This window comes from Piliocolobus tephrosceles, chromosome 2 (assembly GCF_002776525.5).
Source record: "Piliocolobus tephrosceles isolate RC106 chromosome 2, ASM277652v3, whole genome shotgun sequence".
Taxonomy (NCBI): domain Eukaryota; kingdom Metazoa; phylum Chordata; class Mammalia; order Primates; family Cercopithecidae; genus Piliocolobus; species Piliocolobus tephrosceles.
Genome location: NC_045435.1, coordinates 165,507,802 through 165,523,327, shown reverse-complemented (window position 1 = coordinate 165,523,327; position 15,526 = coordinate 165,507,802).

Sequence of the window (15,526 nt, the reverse complement as noted above, 5' to 3'; positions counted from 1 at the left end):
CCATGATGGGGGCCCATCCTCATGATCTTAGCTAACCCTAATTACCTCCCAGAGGCCCTGTCTCCAAATACTACCACATTGGAGGTTAGCACTTCAACATATGAATTTGGAGGGGACACAATTCAGTCCATAGCAGGTATTGTACATGCAGTTACAATAAAAGAGAAAATATATTCTGCTTCTCATGAGTCTTGGCATTTTTACTCACCAAACAGGCAAAACCTAGTAAGACTCATATTCAACATGTTTTTTGAGAAATACTAGAGGCATGAAGTAGACATTTTTCCCCAAATTAAATCATAAAACACATATCTAGTCTGATATAGTCATTTTCCATTTCAAATCTTATTACAGCCTGCTTATGGAGTACACATTGGTATCACCTATTCCAGAGAGCCATTTGTTATGACAACCAAAATCTTTAAAAGTTTTTTACTAAGAATGTTCTGCTTCGACTAATGACAAACTTGCCTATTTAGATCAACATACCATTGACTACAAAAGTTAATGGATATATAACATGAAGGGTCAAGAAAAGGCAAGAGAACCTCAAAACAAAAAAAGTAGGAGAACTTACTTTTTCAGATATCAAGACTTGGTATAAAGCTCTCATAATTAAGACAATATGACATTAGTGTAGAAACAAAAAAATTGACCATGGACTAGAATAGACCAGGCAGCTCTATCACAGACTCATGTATATGTCTCAGGATCCTTGGGGTGTCACTTTGCCAGCAGGAAACCTCTGTGGCCAGTGGCGCATTTGTCTGAGTTTTCCTTGGGTCCACTGGGCTCATTCCGCCCACTTAGCCTGGTGGGCTGTGCTCAGCTTGCACTACCAGCCCAGAGCCCACACCTGCCAAGGGCAAGCCAGGCATAGGGCAGTACTGGGTATGTGAGTGAGCAAGTATGCAGTCCGGCTACTGCACACAGCCAGGCATGCCAGCTGTGGCGGGGTGGGCAGCTCCAGGCACTGGCATGGGTACCAGCTCCCTGCAGGGCTATAGCTGAACCAGGCATACTGCAAGCATCTTCCAGTGTGGGCACCAGGTAATGTGGTGGTGCCCAGAAGCTTGGAGACACCAGGAACCACAGAGCCCCAAAGAGGGTGTCACACCCCTAGCTTGGGGAGCTCCTAGGTCTGGCTTCCCAAAGGGCCGCAGCACTTCTCTCCTTCTATCTTCTCTTCTTCTCATTGCCTGCAATATGGTAAGCAGGGGAATGTGTTTCATCCCCGTTTGTGTTATAGCTCTTTCAGGCCTGCCATTTGGAGGGTCCCAAGCTCTTGTCCCATGTCCAGGAAGAATGAGGTATGCAGAAAACTGGAGGGTGAGCAAGGCAAAGAGGTGCTTTATTGAGCAACAGTACAGCTCTCAAGAGACTCAAAGTGGGTAGCTCCTATCTGCAGGCAGGACGTCTCAATAGCTCTGTAGCCCTCAGAAGAGGGCAGACCCAGAGTAGGTAGCTCCTATCCGCAAACAGGTCATCCTATTGTCTCTGCAGCACTCAGTGGAGAGGCAACCCACAGTGAGTAGCTCTTCTCTACAGGCAGGTTGTCCTGTCATCTGCTTGAGCCTGGCTAAGTCCAGGGTTGTTATGGGCTTCAGAGGAGAGGAAGTACATGCTGATTGGTCCATGGGTGGCCATGGGCAGGCCCAGAAAAGGCACCATACGTTCTCACGCCAGTCCATGGAACTGGCAGCCTGGCCCCCAAACTTCAGGCCATCCCTGGCTTGAAGGTGGGGTTTCACTGGGGACCTGCCCCCTTCCACCCAGGAGCCTGTCTACTCCCTGCCACCATTCAGAGCACCCAGGCCGTTCATGCTGAGGGGCACCTGCAGGTCCATGCCAGGCTGCCCTCAGCTCCATCTCAGCCTCCCTTCCATGCTTGTCAGCACCCAAAATCCAGAAGGGGCCAAAGTAGCAAGAGGCTGCCATGTCAGCCCAACCCTGAGCACCTGCACACCCAGTTGGGTCATGACAGCACCCAGGCTCGGCCACAACTTTGCTTCAAAACTGGAGCAGGCACCAGGAGCAGGGAGAGTCCAGGCAGGGGGAGCAGGCACTTCCAAGCCTGCAATAGCACCAGGAATCTTCCCAGGCCCCCGAGAGCACAGGGATGCTTGAGTCTGCAGCCACGGCTGGATGGCTGCAGTTGCACCCAGGAATGCAGGGCTCCTGCCCCAGCAACTTGAAAGGGGACAGGGCTCCCATTGGCTCTGCTAAGCGCACAGCCCTGTCTATGCCTCCACTGCTGCAGCCAGCGTCTTTGCAGCAGCTGCCTCCAAATGGGCCACTGCTGCCATCATATATATGGACCCTAAGTTGTGTCAGAGTGGGCACTGCAAAAGGGTAGGACAGAGACAGCCTGAGTAGGACAGAGTTCAAGACCAGCCTGGCCAATATAGTGAGACTCCATCTCTAAAAGAAAAAAAAAAAAAAAAAACTAATGGAAAGATAAACCATGAAATGAGAGAAGATACTGGAATACATGTAAGTAACAATGGACTTCTATCCACATTACACAAAGAATTCCACAGATCAATAAGAAAATGGCAGGTAACCTAATAGGAAAATATGTAAAAGATTTGAATAAGCTCTTCACAAAGGAAGAAGATGAAATTGCCAATAGACATGAAAAGTTTCTCCATCATATCATCCATCATAATCAGGGAGGTACAATCAAAAACAACAAAGAGGGCCAGATGTGGTGGCTCATGCCTGTAATCTCAGCACTTTGGGAGGCCAAAGTGGGCAGATCACCTGAGTTCAGGAGTTCGAGACCAGCCTGGCCAACTTGGTGAAACCCCACCTCTACTAAAACTACAAAAATTAGCTGGGTGTGGTGGCAGACACCTGTAATCCCAGATACTCGGAGGCTGAGGCAGGAGAATTGCTTGAACCCAGGAGGCAGAGTTTGCAGTGAGCGGAGATCACACCATTGCACTCCAGCCTGAGCGATAAGAGTGAAACTTCATCCCCCAAAAAGTAAAAATAAAAACAAAAACCACAAAGAGCTACTACACACCACTGCCAAAAATGTAAAAAATCTGGCAGTGCCAACTGTTAGTGAGAATAAGAACTCTTACACACTGCTGGTGAAAATCATAAATTATTGCTACTTTGGAAAAAATGGTTTTGGCATTTCCTAGTAAACTTGAGAATTTTGATACCCTAAAACCCAGCAATTCTGGGTCATTCACTATTCCTTATTCACTGGGCATATTCATTAGATAATCTGTGGACATGTGCACCGGAAGACTCAGGCCACAACCTTCAAAACTACAATGTTTATAAAACCCAAAGAGCAAAAATAAATACATTGTGTAGTCAAATGATGGAATATAAAATGGAAAAGAATAAACCAGAGCAGCAGTCCCTAACCTTTTTGGCACCAGGGACTGGTTTCATGGAAGACAATTTTTCCACAGATGAGGACAAGGTTGGTTTCAAGATGAAACTGTTCCATCTCAGATCATCAGGCATTAGATTCTCATAAGGAGTGTGCAACCTAGATCCCTCGAATGCACAGCTCACAATAGGGTTGGTGCTCCTATGAGAATCTAATGCTGCCGCTGACCTGACAGGAGGCACAGCTTAGGCAGTACTGCTCTCTCACCCACTGCTCACCTCCTGCTGTACAGCCCAGTTCCTAACAGGCCTCAGACCAGTACCAGTCTGCAGCCCAGAGGTTGGGAACCCCTGAACTAGAGTATAAACAAATACATGAATAAATTTTGCCATTACAGTGTTGAGTAAAAGGAGCAAAACATAGAGTATTATCTCATTCATATAAAGTTCAAAAACAGGTAATAGTAAACCATATTCTTTGGGGACACATACACAGATGACAATATTGTATTTTTTAAAAAGCAAGGAAACACTTTTCACAAAAATCAGATAGTGGTTTCCTCTGACATGGAGGAGAAAAAACTGCATGATGGAGAAAGTCATATGGGGGTGCTTTGGGGAAACTCACCATATTATATGTGTTGACTTAGATGATGGAACATGATTATTTACTTTATCAGTATTAATTATAACATACATTTTACATACTCTTCTTATGTGTAGAGTATTTTATTAGACAAAAGGAAATAAAAGGAGAAGGAAGGAAGATAAGACAAGGAAAGAACAAAGGAAGGGGAAGAGAGAGTGATAAAGAAGAAGGGAAAGAGAAAGGAAGAAAGGAAAGAAGGAAAGAGTGAGGGAGGTATAGGGAGGGGAAAAAAGAAATTGGAGGCAGAAAGACTGAAACTCTGCCCAACATTCTACTTCAGAAATATGTATAATAGGTCAGGCGCGGTGGCTCATGCCTGTAATCCCAGCACTTTAGGAGGCCGAGGTGGGTGGATCACCTGAGGTCAGGAGTTGGAGACCAGCCTGGCCAACATGGTGAAACCCTGTCTCTACTAAAAATACAAAAATTAGCCAGGCGTGGTGGCAGGCACCAGTAGTCCCAGCTACTCAGGAGGCTGAGGCACGAGAATAGCTTGAAACTGGGAGGTGGAGGTTGCAGTGATCTGAGATCGCACCACTGCACTCCAGCCTGGGCAAAAGAGCCAGACTCCATCTCCAAAAAAAAAAAAAGAGAGAGAGAGAAATATGTGCAACAAAAATGATAGGGATGTGTCTGAAGTTTTAGGACTGTTCATAACAATGTTGTTTAAATAAGGGGAACGATCTATAAGTTCAAAAACAAGGCAGCAGATGATTATATACATATGACCAAAGTCTATGTAACTATTCCAAATGATAGTATAGAAATAGAGTGTTGAAATCATGGATCATTTAGTATGGTAGACACAGAAGTGTGCTGCCTAGATACCCCTTCAAGGAAGGTCATGCTGCCCAGTTGCAGAGTGTGGTTGGCAGGCCTCCTTTAGCTGTCAGCTCCTTCAGGGTTGGCCTCAGCTCAAGAGAGCCATGGGAACACAGACAGGCCTGTGACCCAGATTTGATCATGTAGATGAGGACAATGCCCTATGGCAGAGCAATAAATGGAGGAGCCATGGTCCCTGAATGACCATGTGAAGCACAGCTACCCTGCCAATCTGGGATACTGCTTTTATCTTCTTACAGTCTCTGTGTTTTGAGGTATATTTGTTATAGCAGCTTTATCTTAACTAATACAGTTGTCTACATTGCAAATCAGGGGATTTAATGTATAAATTCAGATTTTCTGGCTTGTGTTGAAAAATCTGCATAGGATATATTTATATATATATATATATATGATAATCTTCCAGAGCTGAGTAGTGGCTGCCCCCACAGAGGGGCCATGTGATGTATAACTCACCATAGCCCCTACCAGGCCCACTTCACCCTTTCATGGTACCTGCCTGGCCTCTGAGGCATTGCAAGTCCCAAATTAAATGCACTTTTATCAATCCATTCTCTTGATCTAAAAAATTTCATTTTTTCTTCACTGCCAGCAATATTTTGCTCAAATTCCTTTGCCCAGCATGGGAAGCACTAAGCATTCTTACCCCACCTGTGAGTTACCTTTCCACTCCTGAGCAGTTGGAGTCCCCTCTCCATGCCTTTGCTGGTGCTGGTCCCTCTGCCCAGAGAAACCAGCCTCCTCCTCTCCGCTCAGGGGAAAGCAACCTGCAAAGTTTCCCAGTGCCCAGTGACTGTGTCATTCTCTACCCTGCCAGAACACAAATTAATTACCTGTGCTTCTCAAAGGGTCATAGAATTTCAGAACAAGAAGGAACCATAAGGAAAAGAGACTGAGAGATGTAAAGAGGGTATTTGAAATGACAAAACTACAAAACGAAAAAAAAAATTTACAAAAAGGTCAATTTCTGCAGGGGAAATACCCAAACACCCCACACCCTGCCCTTTTCATTCCATCTCATTTATTAACTTCTCCAGACTGGAGTTTTGCAGACTCTATTATAAACGAAAATGTTTATGACCACCCACAGTAAGAAGCTGATTTTATGTCACAACCCTGTACACACACACACAAAATTTCACAAAACAATATTTACATATTGCATAAGATGCACTCTGATATTTTCCATTCTACTCTTTCTTTCTTTCTTTCTTTTTTTTTTTTTTTTTTTATGAGATGGAGTCTCTGTCTCCCAGGCTGGAGTGCAGTGGCACGATCTCGGCTCACTGCAAGCTGTGCTTCCCAGGTTCACGCCATTCTCCTGCCTCAGTCTCCTGAGTAGCTGGGACTACAGGTGGCCGCCATCCATTCTACTCTATTTTTAATGCTATTCTTAAGTCCTGAGTTATTTTCATGGTGTATTAATGGATTATAACCCATATTTTGAAAAACAGTCTGCTCCACAGTGCCTCCTTGGCCAGCTGCCTTCAATCCTGGCTCAGCCACTTAGGAGCTCTGAGGCCTTGGGAAAATTCCTTGGCCTGTCCGAGTCTGTATTCTCATCTATAATATGGCGTCATTATGTTTACTAGGTTATGATAAGGGTTTAAGAAATGTATATGTAAGGAATTAGCACAGCGCCTGACACGTAACGAGTGGTCAATAACCAGTTTATCTATTTGTGAATTATATTCTTCAACTGCATGACTTCTCCAGAATGCTATGGCTCACAGAAAGCTGCTGAAAGGGACAGTGTCCTGTCACCTCCTGGATTCCTGCCTTGGGGACACAAACTCAGAATTCAGCTGATAGATTCCAGTGGGGATCAGGGGATGAGGAAGTATGGGGAGAAGGGAGGAAGAGAGGCAGTTTTCTATCTTCCATAGCCTGTGAGCACAGGCCATTTCATCCTCCTAAGCACAGATTCAGAGGCTGCCAGAGCTACAAAGAGTCTTGAAGGTAATCAAAACAAAATTCTTAATGTGGGATCTGAAGGGAACATTTACCAGCTTGCATCAGGAAGAATGGTTTAGAACAGTGGTACTCAATTTGAGGATGGGCAATTTGGTGTGGAGGGAAGCTTTTAAAAATCACAAACATACACACGCTCACACAGGCATGACCATGTGTGCACACACACACACACACACACACACACACACACACACTGAGTTGGCTGATAAGAGTAATCGTACAACAGGCCCATTTTACAGATGAGGATCCTAAAGTCCACAGAATGACTAGCTGAAGGTCACAAGATCCGGGCCAGGAACCGTTCTCTTCTTAGCCAATGCCTTTCTCCCTCTGCAGCCACCAGCTGCATATTTCCAAAGCATGCCCTAGACACCCACTCTGTCTCACGCCCCTGCATACAGTCGGGTTACATATTGGTTTTGGAAAACTATGGACAGTTAACCTTCTCTTCCTATTTTTTTGTACAAGAACCAAAATTGTTCTATTCATTTGTTTGTTTTTTGTTTTTTAGTATTTTTGGTGGGGATAGGGTCTCACTCTGTCACCCAGGCTGGGGTGTGGTGGTGCAATCATGCTTCACTGTAGCCTCAAACTCCTGGGCTCAAGCGATCCTCCCACCTTAGCCTCCTGAATAGCTGGGACCACAGGTGTGCACCACCAAACCCGAGTAATTTTTAAAATTTTTTGTAGAAATGAGGTCTCACTCTGTTGCCCACGCTGGTCTTGAACTCCTGGTCTCAAGCGATCCTCCTGCCTCAGTCTCCCAAAGTGCTTGGACTACAGGTGTGAACCACCACACAAGTTTTTTGTTTTTTAAATCTGTGCAGATAGTAACTTTGATTCCATGTAATGCTAGAAGTATAACCACTCTATCGGCCTGTTTATCGGTAGCCCCAAACCATCCATTTATCCTTTTGTGATCTTTTCTGAAGAAGTTACAGTGGCTGTGTAAAACCTGTCTATCTTCCTATCTTTTCATTCACCTCATTTGATTCTGAAAATCAGAGAATAATCACTGTACCATTAAAACATAGCTGAATCACTGCTTGATGAGAAACCAAGTCATTTCATTGGCAGCTGGCACTGCTAGCTCCCATTTAAGCTGAGGGAAACAGAACATTTAGGCCATAAAGTCTGAGCTGGCCTGATCCATTCAGTCTGCAAAAGGCAGGAATTTCCCATATCCAGGAGGCCAAACAACAACTCAGGCTCAATGTTTCTAAGCTTTTGTCAGTTTACATTAGTGCTTTAATGCAATTTTAATAGGTAGTGATTTTATTTTGTATCTAATGAAACCAGCGGAGCCTGAAAACAGACATCAGACTTTGGAAGATAATGAGTCTGTTAGCTCTGGTGCCAACGTAGCTGAGCAAGGTACAGTACTTAAGGTACAAAGAATAGATGGCTTCAGAAGAGGCTTTTATTAGATTCATTAGGATGGTCATCAAATGAATGATTTCATAGCAGATCTAATTAACCAAAGAATGTGCAGGAGTTGCATCTTCTTCCCGCTAATTGGGCCTCTAGACGCCAAGGCGTATTCGCTACCTTAGAGATACAGCACGCAGATAAACTTGATAGGCTCTTTGTGGGAAAGTGTTTCATGAGGGGGGATTTTATAGCAGAATTTTGAACAACACAAGATAAAAACTTTCCAGCCTTCTGGCTCCTGATGGAGGACCAAGGATGCCTGTGAACTTATCCCCTTTCCCAGCCATGAGGAGACGCAGCAGCAACAGCAGACATGAAACTTTGAGGACTCCCTAAAAAGCGGTGATACCCAGGATAAAGGAAAGGAGAAAAAGTCAGTGCCAGACAGCAGCGTGAAGCATAGGGTGGAGATTTGCTCTGCCAGGTACACAGGGCTGCTCTGGAGCAAATCATTGGAATGCAGAGAAGGCATTTGGGACAAGCAGAGGGCAGCTGGCAACACTGGAGCTCTCCACAGTGGAGTGAGGCCTGTTGCTGGCAAGGGGGGCTCCTGGCCACCTGCCTGGCTTTTCTTGTCAATACACCAGAAGGCAGGCTTTCCACATGCCCCATCCACTCACACAAAAGCACGAGCCTCCAATTTCAGGAAAACCCAGACCTCCACATCTGAAAGGCAAACTCATGTCAGCTACTGGGTGTGTGGAAAATGATCGATCAGAAAAAATAAAAGAGAGCATAGCAATTTGAAAATATGACCACAAAAGTAATTTCTTTAAAAGGGAATAATGGAAAAGACTGAAGACCCAGTTGTTAATTTTAAAGCCAGAGTTAAAGTCTCCCAAATATAGAGAAGGAAGGGAAGGGAAGGTGAAGGGAAGGGGAGGGGAGGGGAGGGGGGAGGGGGAGAAAGAGGAAAGGAGAAGGGAGAAAGAGAGAAAGAAAAAAATATGTGGAGCATGTTGGTATGTATCTATTGTCCCAGCCACTCCAGAAGCTGAGGTGGGAAAATTGCTTGAGCCCAGGAGTTTGAGTACAGCCTGGGCAACATAGCAAGACCCCAGTCTCTAAGAAAAATAAAGAAAAAATACGGCAGAAAATTGGAGTCATGGAAAATATATTCAGAAAGTTTTACACCTATCTAATAGTAACTCTACTAAAAGTGTACAATTATACCTGAAGAGAAGAAATAATCAAAATGATAATAAAAGAAGTTGTGGCCGGGCAGTGGTTCACACCTGTAATCCCAGCACTTTGGGAGGCCGAGGCGGGCGGATCACTTGAGGTTGGGAGGTCGAGACCAGCCTAACCAATGTGGAGAAACACCATGTCTACTAAAAATACAAAATTAGCTGGGCCTGGTGGCACATGCCTGTAATCCCAGCTACTCCAGAGGCTGAAGCAGGAGAATCGCTTCAACCCGGGAGGCGGAGGTTGTGGTGAGCTGAGATCATGCCGCTGCACTCCAGCCTGGGAAACAAGAACGAAACTCTGCCTCAAAAAAATAAATAAATAAAAGAAGTTGCCACTGAACTTTCATCTGAAGAAAGATGAGAATTTTCAGATTGAAAGGGTTCATCAAGTTCCAAACAAGATTAAAAAAAAAAAAAAACACCTCATCTAGACACATCCTGCTAACATTTCCTGACTCCAAGGATAAAAAGAAAATCTTAAAAGCTTCCAGAAAAAAAAAAAAAATCAGATTATCAAAATGGAACAAAAATCCGGCTTTTTTAAAGCAGCACTGGGCTCTGGAAGACAATCATGCGATGTATTTAATCGTCCAATGAAAAAATCATTTTCTACCTAACATTTTATGCCCTGGCAAATATTAGAGTAAAACGGAGACATTTCCAGGCAAATGAGTACCAAAGGATTTATCACCTACATCCTCCATATGAAAGAACTAAGCAAGCAAAATTAAGTGAAATAAAATACATTATATATTATGTAAATCAAAGAGTGGCCATTGAATATGATCTCATAGAAGTGAAGGAAACTGGGAGAATTAAGGGAAAATGCGTTAGGTTGCCATGCTTGAAAAATTTCTCTTTAACAAGCAAAAACATTTTTTAAAAAAAGGATTACATCTCTATTACAAGGCTCAAATCATAGTTGGCTCCACAGTGGCCAATACCTACATAATGGCATCATTGCAAATACTGTTAACAGGTTTTCAGCTTTTAGAATTAATCTAAAGATAAGATGATGGCCTTGGTTATAATTACATAAATGGAATGCAGTTGTGGTAAACCATGGCATTGTAAATATACCAACCATAAATTGAGGGTGGAGAAGAGGTCAAAAAGAGAGACAGACGAGATGAAAGGAAGAGTGGGTTGGTAATCTACAGGAATTCCCCCAGCTGACAGTCCCTAAAAGAATTAGGCAAAATAACAGGCAACAGAGCAGTAGTATGTAGTGAGCTAACATCTTTCTTGATTGAGAAAAGTAAAAGGGTTCTACTTAAAGTTGATGAATCACGAAGTAGAGGTAGAAGCATGTTATATCAATTTAGGACAGCAAGCACCAGAAAAATTCAGGACAAAATCTACAATCAGCGGCTGCCTCTGGGGGCCCTGCTATAAAAGTTGAGAGCACAGATTTTCAATTTCCATTTTTCATGTTTTGATATGTTTGAAACTTATCTTACCATAAGTACCTATTTCTTATGGAATTTTTTAAAAGTAAAAAAATGAATTTTTAGTATTGTAGTCTTCACCAATTCTTTTCAGATGCAGTTGATAGGAACTCACTGAACTGAATAGCTTCATGGCCTTCACCAGATTGCAAAACCCACTTATCTTTAAAGAATCTTCTTTAGCTGGATGTGAAAGATCAAAATAAAGTCTCAGATATTTTTGTTTTTTTTTTCTTAAGAGAAAAAAAAAACGAGAAGCTGTGTGAGAACTCTAAAATATATACACAATTAGCACAGGTAGACTACAAGCATAAGCCTCCAAAACAATGACTGTTGCCCCCAATAGTGCATGCCACGACTAAGGAAAAACACGTGCATGCTTTATCCTCTTTCTCTTTTCCGAGCGCTAGGCTCTTCAGGTGCTCAGTGATGATCATACTGATTATCATTAATGATGATGATGATTGGGATTGAATGAGAAACTGGAGAGCAGAGAGAAGTCCTAAGGAAATTCTAAACCCCTGTGGCTTCTAGGATCTTAACAACACTAAATGTCCCCAAGGCCCTTTCCATGTTTCTTTTGATAAAATCATTGGAAACTGTCTCTCCTGGTATCTCCACTATAACCCTGGCATCTTCATAGAGCAGGAAAATAAAAGTGAGTTGTCTTGGCCAGGTGCAGTGGCTCACACCTGTAATCCCAATACTTTGGGAGGCTGAGGCAGGAGGATTGCTTGAGGCCAGGAATTTGAGACCAGCCTGGGCAACACAGAGAGACTCTGTCTCTACAAAAAGCTTTTTAAAAATTATCCAGGAGTGGTGGTACATGCCTGTGGTCCTAGCTACTCATGAGGCAGAGGTGAGAGGATTGCTTGAGCCCAGGAGGTTAAGGCTGCAGTGAACCGTGATTAGGTCACTGCACTCCAGCCTGGGCAACAAACAAGACCCTGTCTCAAAAAAAGAAATGAGTTGTCTTGCTATTTGTAGTGAGTTTCTATAATTTTGTGTTGCTTCAGCGTCCATTTTGAATATAGCTTTAAGCAATTTCCCATACCAGAAGCAGGGCTTAGTCACTGTCCCAGTTCTCTGTCTCCTCCCATTTCCTCAATGTGGTCAGTTCAGATATCTGGCTCATACAACCTCCTCCTGGTGACCGCCTCCCCGTGGGACAGCTAAATACAACCTACTTGACTGGCTCCACTAATCAGACACAATACATGCACTGCGGAGATACGCCCCAGTGGCCACCTCTCAGGCACAGCAGGACTTGAGGGAACTCGTGCCTGCCTGCTCTGAACCCACCAATTGGAACTCCCACCTAGGTAATGTTCTGGACCCCAAAAAAAGACACAGGCCCGCAGGTCACCCGCACTCTTTCGCTCCCCGCCCGCCGGTGGGCTTCCCATGTCCCAGATGGCTCCCCACTTCCTATGGGTCCTGAGAGGTGCGCCCCCCTCTTCTCTGGGCTGTGGAATGCTCTGCTTCTATTAACTCACGTGTTTTGTTGAGAGGCCTCCTCTGTGTCTCCCCTGTCGGATGTACCTGAACCTAACTTCTTTCCTCGTCAGGGCTCTCCTAGAGAGTGGCTGTCTTGGTGGGAATGAACTGAACATAGATGGGACAGGAGCAATGAAGGCGTCTGCCAGGATAAACCTGTGTGTGGGACGCCTGGGGCACGGTCAGACACTTAAACATTAGGCAGTCAGCCGGGATAAAAAAAGATTCCATGGGCCAGGCTCGGTGGCTCACGACTGTAATCCCAGCACTTTGGGAGGCCGAGGCGGGCGGATCACCAGGTCAGGAGATCAAGACCATCCTGGCTAACACGGTGAAACCCCGTCTCTACTAAAAATACAAAAAAACAATTAGCTGGGAGTGGTGGCCGGCGCTTGTAGTCCCAGCTACTCGGGAGGCTGGCGCAGGAGAATGGCGTGAACCCGGGAGGCGGAGCTTGCAGTGAGCCGAGATCGCGCCACCGCACTCCAGCTTGGGCGACAGAACGACAGGACAAGACTCCGCTTGAAAGAAAACAAAACAAAATATTGCATACAAGACACCCCATCAACACCCACGGGAGCCCCATGGGGCAGGGCAAGGGTTTACGGCCACTCCGATGGCCATCAAAGGGTGTTTGATAGCCTCTTCACTCTTTGTGTCCAGGCGGGCCTTGTCTGCTGCTTTGACCAAGAGAATGCAGTGGAAGTGAAGTTGTGCAGCCTCAGAGCCTACACCTTCAAGGGCCTTGCAGTGTCCAACCTCATTCCCTCGGAACACCTGTGGCCACCATGGGAGGAAGAAGCCCAGGATGAAAGACCATGGGGAGGGAGAGTCCCAGGTGTCCCAGATGAGCCCACCCCTGGATGACCCACCTGTCAAGGTCACACAGGCAAGACCGCTAACAACAACCCAGTCAACCAGCAGGATTGTGAAATCATAAACCAGTGTTGCGTTAAGCCACTAAGGTGTGGGGTGGTTTGTTAGCAGCCATAAATAAGTGACACAGAGCTTGGATAACACAGCCCACTAATTATATAGCTGAGGAACTAGAGGTAAAGTGATTTATTAGGTCCTTAAAGGCAGAATTAAGATAGAGCCCCACAGGCCAGGACAGTGGCTCACGCTTGTAATCTCAACACTTTGGGCGGCTGAGGTGGGCGGATCACCTGAGGTCAGGAGTTCGAGACCAGCCTGGCCAACATGGTAAAACCCCGTCTCTACTACAAATATAAAAAATTAACCAGGCATGGTGGTGGGTGCCTGTAGTCCCAGCTACTCGGGAGGCTGAGGCAGGAGAATCACTTGAACCTGGGAGGTGGAGGTTGCAGTGAGCCAAGATCATGCCACTACACTCCAGCCTGGGTGACAGAGCAAGACTCCCTCTCAAAAAAAAAAAAAAGAAAAGAAAAGAAAAGATAAAGCCCCACAATAAAACCAGTGGCTTCTTTAGCACGGACATTGTTCTGGGGTCTTGATATAGACAGAACAATATCTGTGCTAAAGAAGCCACTGGGTATTGTGGGGTTTGCATCCACTGTGCTCTGGAAGGATGGGCAGCTGGCTTAGGGAGCAGAGCCAAGTAGGTGGGGGAGAATGGGGAGAGTTCTAGCTTGAAGCCACAGGGTCAGACCCTCCCCATTCCCTGACTTGGCAAAGTACCAAGGAGACCTCCAGGTTAGTGTGTGGTGGGCGGCGGTGAGGGGTGACAGGGAAAGAGCCTGCCTAAACGTGCTGGGGGCTCCTCTACCTTGTCTGTGGCCTGAGCTTAGAGATTGACAAATGGAAGAAACATCAGAGAGAAGCCTGAGGGCTCCCTCCTGATGGCCTGAGCTTCAGATGAGAGGCTGCAGAATGGAGGTGATGCTCCACAGCCATCCCCTTGTTGAGGGCAGGGTGGCCTCAAAGCCTCACACTTGCCATAACCACCAGGCTGGGCCGCTCAGCCAGCAAAGCCAGACAGGCCTGAGGTGGGGGAAGGGGGGTGGTTAAGGGACACTCAATGATCCAGGAAGGAAATGGGGAAGGAAGAAGGGAAAAGGGAGAAAGAAAAGAAACCCAGGGAGGGCTCCTGAAGCACCCCTCCTCCCCTGGTTGATCTGCTTTATGCCCACCAGCCAAGGAGGAGGAGGATGAAGGGTCATCTGCAGGGCTCAGAGCTTCCATCCCTTTCTCTCCAGTCCATGCCTGGTCCCACTTTCTGGGCCATGGCAGGAGGCTCCCCCTCAGCTCTGACCACCCCAACCACTCATCTCTCACCGTGTCCCACGATGGTAGAGGGAACTCCTCAACACTCAGATCTAGCGCTCCCTCTTACAAAAATGTGACGTCCTCATGGCCTCTGCAAGCTCTTAGAACAGCACATTTGAGATTGCTTCTCCCCCATAGCCAGGGACACCTGTACTATCACGTAGTGTTTTTCTTTTAAATGACTCACTTTTTGACTTAAATAAATGTATTGAAGTCATTCTAAGCAATAATACCCATGACATTGTGGGTTTGATGTGCTGTTTATAGTTTTTCGGAATGTGCATTAAAATAATTACATAACTGAAAAATGTAAATGTTCCTTGTGTGCCACCTAAAACCATCCCACTGACTGTATTTCACTCTGAAACCGTATTGAAAGCACACCAGTCAGAATACTTGGGTTGCAAGAAACAGGAACTGAGTCTCTGATTATCGTAAGTAAAGAAAGATGTTATAGGAGGCTGAGGGGGGCAGGGGAAGGCTGGTAGTCTCACAGGAGAAGGAAGAAGGCAGAAGGTCCAAGCTCACAAAGGACAGGGCCAGTAGGTCTGCCCAGGGGTTGAGGGGCCTCAGAGACTGGACTCCAGCCCACGAGGTGCAGGAACGGGATGAATGACAGCCGGGCATGGGATGAATGACAGCCGGGCATTTTCTGTCTCTACATCACTCTATGATTTAAATTCCAGTGAGGGAATTCCCATCAGCCTGCTTGGATCCCGTGCCCACCCCTTGGGTGCAATTATGGAATGGTTACTGCACCATCAAAAAACTGCTGTTACCGTGAGAGGACTCTTGTTTCCTCTTTACTGAAAATGGGCTCTGTAACAACGTTCACGGGTAGAACAGTTCACAACTTCACATGTAAGGTGGACATAATTTTGTGTCTTGGGCAGATT